Source organism: Phyllobates terribilis, unplaced genomic scaffold (assembly GCF_046119375.1).
Source record: "Phyllobates terribilis strain yellow unplaced genomic scaffold, ASM4611937v1 Scaffold_936__1_contigs__length_529275, whole genome shotgun sequence".
In the NCBI taxonomy this organism is placed as follows: Eukaryota; Metazoa; Chordata; class Amphibia; order Anura; family Dendrobatidae; genus Phyllobates; species Phyllobates terribilis.
In genome coordinates, this window is record NW_027363696.1 from 492,095 (window position 1) to 497,651 (window position 5,557).

Here is a 5,557-nt window from a genome sequence, read left to right on the forward strand (position 1 = left end):
CTTCATGCACTTTCAATTCCTCACCAGGGAAATTACATCACAACAACCAGACAGAAGTTATCACATTTTAAAAAAAAAAAAGCAAAACTTTTGGACTCTATAGTATAATCTATATGTGCGCTGTATCGGCCATAGTATCAGAGATAATGCGGTGTCTGACTATCTGTATGATCTGAATCTAAGTGAAGGAGGCAGGAAACATTTCCGTAAGAACGGTCCAGTCACGCTAAAATTCACAACGGAACTTTAATCATTGCAAAATGGAATTTTCTGAACTTTCTAACACTGTTTGATGTACAATACAAAGTTATATTGTGGCACCGTGATAGCCAGAAAAATCGATGTAAATACTTGTATGCCAAAAATGACAAAAGTATTCTCGGAGTGATACCTTTATTGGCTAACCAGAAATTATATATATATATATGCAAGCTTTCAGAGCACAGAGGCTCCTTCTTCAGGCAAGATTACAAATGAATTCATGAGACAAAAGGCACAGCATCTGAGAGATGTTACAACAAGACATTTGTTCATGAGGTGTAAGTTGTGATGTCTCCTACAGATAAGTTAGGGAGAGCAAATTAGTTGCTTTTTTTTTTTTTGCAAAATGAGAGGCCTTGGGAATATTTAATTATCTGGAGGTGTGAATTGTGTCCATGTAGTGAGTCATAAAGCCAGGTGTTATATTTAGTCCTGTTGTCAGTGAATTGAACATCCTTATCAATTTGAATTCCCAAATTTTTCTTTCTCTGTTGCCCTTGAAGTGACCTTTTAGTATTAAAACTTTTAGATCTTTCATACAGTGTCCCCGGCCAGAGAAATGTTTTCCCACAGGTGTGTCCTGTTCATTCTTAATTGTGTGTCTGTGTAAATTCATTCTTGTTTGCAGTTTTTGCATCGTTTCTCCAATATAAACTCCTTCCGGACACCTTGTACATTGTATCATGTCACCACACTGGAGGATGTACATGAAAAGACATCCATGATTTTGTAGTCCTGATTTGTGTTAGGTATACAGACTGTATTTGATGGTGATATGTGGGTACAAGTTTTGCATTTTTTGTTTTTACATGGGAATGTGCCCGTCACTGATGGTGATCAGAGGACACTTCTGACAAGGAGATTCCTTAAGTTAGGGGGCTGTTTGTAGGAGAGAAGTGGTAGTTCTGGGAATATTTCTTTCAGTTTGTGGTCTCTGTGGAATATGGGTTGGAGATCAGCACCAATTTTCCTTAGGATGTTCATGTGGGAGTTGTATGTGACCACAAGAGAAGCCTGTTGTTGTCCTCCCTTTGTCTGTAATCCAGGAGGCTACTTCTTGGTATCCTTGTAGCTCTGTGAATTTGTTCATCTATTACCAGTGGATGGGATCCTTGTTGTAGGAATGTATTCCTCAGGGATAGTAGCTGCAGTTTTCTGTCCTTGCTGTCTGAACAGATTCGAATGTACCTCAGAGCTTGACTGTAGATGATGGATTTTTTTGTGTGTCTTGGATGAAAGCTGTTTCATCTAAGATATGCTGGACGTCCTGTGTAGTGTTGAGCCACCCCCGTAGTGTTCGAGTTCGGTTCGGTTCGTCGAACACCCGTGTGTTCGCCGAACTGTTCGTCGAACACCTTCGAACACCGTTAAAACCAATGGCAGGCAAACAAAAACACATAGAAACACATAGAAAACACCTTCAAAGGTGTCCAAAAGCTGACAAACTGCTCAGAAGACACAACTAACACATGGAAAAGTGACAAGTACATATAGTCATGCGAAAAGAAAAGAGGTGGAGGAGTAAAAGGAGGGGGAGACACAGATATAGGCATGTCATGCCCTTCTAAAATCCAAAAAGTGAGAAGCCGACACGTTCAGTCCGCTCCTGCCCATGCCACCTCCGCGTCGCCGGGTTTGTGCCAGAGCCGCGGTGAACCCTGACGGCCAGCCCCCCTCTCCCAATACTGGTGCCTGTCCGCTGGTGGGTCGAGCGAGCCCCCCTGTGGTGGAGGCAGCTCTAAGCTTTTTAATTTAAATTGTCTCTCTAATTTGAATGAATACACTTTAAATCCATTTACAAGGATCTATTGGAGGGCAAGTCTCATGCAAGCAGCCGCGTAATTCCAGCTCCAGTAGCGTCCACTAAAGCTGCTGCAGTTAAAAAGCTTTTATAAGGATCGAGCTCGGCGGTCCACCGCAAGGTATCCTACTGCCAGTCCCAGCCCCTATGCCTTGGGGTGCCTCCTGATGCTCTTCACTGAGTATCCCGTGGTCCCGAAGCATTTCCTTTGAAAAAAATAAGTGTCCAAACTACAGGTGGTGTAGCTTGCTTAACAGCCAGGATAATCCGCTGACTAGCAGACACTGCTACTAGGCACAAAGTATTTCCTGGGCTAGATGCAATTAAAAATTTGTAATTAGATACTCTCGTTGGATGCTGAGAAAGCATTCCATAGAGTCTCCTGGCACGCCATATATGATTCTCTTAAAAAGCTTGGGGTAGGGGTCTAGGGGACCCTTTTATAGCCAAAATCACGGCCCTGTATCGCAATACGTCACCTAGGCTGAAGTTAAATGGAACTGTAGCACCCTGAGGGCTCGGTTGCTACAGAGGTATTGCACCTCACCCAGAGGTGTGATATCTCACTCTCAGGTAAGGATGGAGTGAGGATCAGGACCCGACACCTGCATGCATTACACCACATTGCCGTGGGGCAGGGCGACCAATATGCCCCTGAGATGGGCACGACAGTCCCTGTCCCTGGCTGGAGTGGGGGGAGGGAACACTGAGGAAGGGGAACCCTGTAGTGCAGGAGCAGGGAGGAAGCAGTTCCTGGGTGCATTGAGAAGGGAGTATAAAAGGTGGGCACCATCTTAGTTCAGTGCAGAGAAGTCTGAGCAGAAGTGGCAGGGAGCAGGGGCTCTGCATGAGCTCTGCTCCGGAGGCGGGCCTAGTAACAGAGGCCCAGGCCTGGAAGAGGGAGAAGGAAGGAAGAGGAGCGGAGAAGGCTCCAGGAACGAGGAACGAAGGGATCCCAGGGGTGCGGACGGGCGAGTCAGTCGCCACCGCACGCCCGAATCCACCTGCGTGGAGGGGTCAGGCCAAAGGGGGAGACCGGTCCCCGAAACTAGTGGAGGCAGGAAACGACCCTCAGCTAGAAACAGGAGGCTGTGACATTTTATGTGGCGCAGCCCCTCGCTACACCCGCTAGGAAGGCACCACATAGGGTCAGGGAAACTGGCGCCAAGTTTACCAAGAGGAGGCCCGAGGCAGCCGGACAGAAGGGTTGGTAAGAAAGGCCAGACAAAGGACACACAAAGGGGGTCCTGTGAAGCGCTCCAAAGTTATCTGGGAGTTGTCTGAGCCCCTCACCTGGTGAGCACAGTACGACGTGGGCAGCCGTTACCTGCAGACGTGGTCTGGATAATAAGAACTGTGAGTAAAGGCCCTGGACTGCATCACTGACTCCGTGTCGTTACTGCTGCTGCCCTGCACCATCACCCCCATCCTCCGCATACACTGCCCTGAGGCTATACTCCTCCCGTGGGGAGTTATGCTACGCTCTGCTGCACCCACAACACCAGCCTCAGCGGTCTGCCCTGGAGCGGCGGTTCACTCTGACCGCAATCCACGGGTGGCGTAGTCGGATATTTAAACATCAAAACCACATAAATAGTTCCGCCACTGGTTTGACCGCCCTGAGCCACGGAACCGGGTCGCCGCCACGGAGACTACAACCACCAGCATCCACCAAAAAGGGTCCGGCTCCGGGTGTCCCAAGGCCCAGGGGGCGCGTCAGAACATTTTCATCACCTTTCACAATCACCAATGGGACAAGGCAGGGATGTCCTCTGTCCCCTCTCTTATACATCCTAGTGACGGAGCACCTGCTCTCATCAATTCGTCATAACCCCAATATTAGGTGGAAGGCACCGAGTACAAGTGCTCTCTATTTGCTGATGATGTCCTAGTATATATCACTCAATCACATATATCCATCCATGCTGTTATGGCTGAAATAGATCACTTTGTTACATGGTCAAATTTTAAAATCAATGCAGCGAAGTCTGAGGCCCTCGATGTCTCCCTCCCCAAATCCATATAGGATTCCATCCAGTTCAACTTTCCCTTTGCCTGGCCCTCACAGGGTATCAAATACTTAGGAATTCCTATTCATAGAGACCTCTCCCATCTATGTTATCTTAATTTTGGGCCCTTTATTGAACAACTCCATACAGACCACGGTTTGGCAAGTTAGAACTGTAAGATTCACTACGTGAACCACTGGTGTTTTGTGGAAAAGCACATGTACACTGTGTTCCAAATTATTATGCAAAAAGTGTTTAGGAGTGATAAGGGAAGAATTTGTTTGTTTGTCAGTTAAACTCATTGATGGTGATGTGTGTCAGGGCTCTTTATATCACTGTAAGCAATTGCAGACACCTGTGCTAATTAGTTTGGCAGGTGTGTCCAATGAAAGGCAAGACTACTTAAGAAGGCTGTCTCACATTATTAAGCAGCCTACATTTTCTGCCAAAATGGGAAAGAAAAAGGATGTGTCGGCTGCTGAGAAGCAACAAATTGTGGAGTGTTTAGGTCAAGGCATGACTACAATCAACATTGTGCGATGATCAGGATGAAGTGTCTTGGCAATCAAGAAGTATGTAGCTGATTCACAGTACACACGTGTGCGTGCTGATAAGGGCAAATTGAGGACTCTTTCCTACAGGCAATTACGTCAGGTTGAAAGAGCAGCGGCAAAAAAGCCTTGTCATAGCAGCAGACAAGTTTTTGAAGCTGCTGGTGCCTCCAACGTCCCCCGAACAACAAGATGCAGGGTCCTTCAGAGGTTTGCAGCTGTGCATACGCCATCCTGTCGACCTCCTCTATCCACTTCACACAAGCAGAAACGGCTCCAGTGGGCCAAACATTACATGAAGACTGATTTCAAAACTGTTTTGTTCACGGATGAGTGCCGTGCAGCGCTCGATGGTCCAGATGGATGGAGTGGAGGATGGCTGGTTGATGGACACCCCACGTAAACACGGCTACAGCGCCAACAAGGAGGAGGTGGAGTAATGTTTTGGGCTGGAATCATGGGGAGAGAGATTGTCGGCCCCTTTAGGATCCCTGAAGGCGCTAAAGATGAACTCCATAATGTATGTGGATTTTCTCAAACAGCACTTCCTGCCATGGTTCAAGAAGAAGAACCGTGTATTTCACAGCAAGATCATTTTTTTGCATGATAATGCACCATCTCATGCTGCACATAAAACATCTGCATCTCTGGCTGATATGGGCATAAAAGGGGACAAACTTATGGTGTGACCCCATGCTCCCCTGACCTCTACCCCATTCAGAACCTTTGGAGCATCATTAAAAGGAGTGTCTATGATGGCGGGAGGCAGTTCACATCTAAGCAACAGCTCTGGGAGGGTATTCTGTCCTCATGCAAAACAATTGAAGCAGAAACCATCCAAAACCTGACAAATTCAATGGACGAGAGAGTTCAGAAGCTCCTTTCAAACAAGGGGTCCTATGTGAAAATGTAACATCACCTAGAATAAAGTTTTG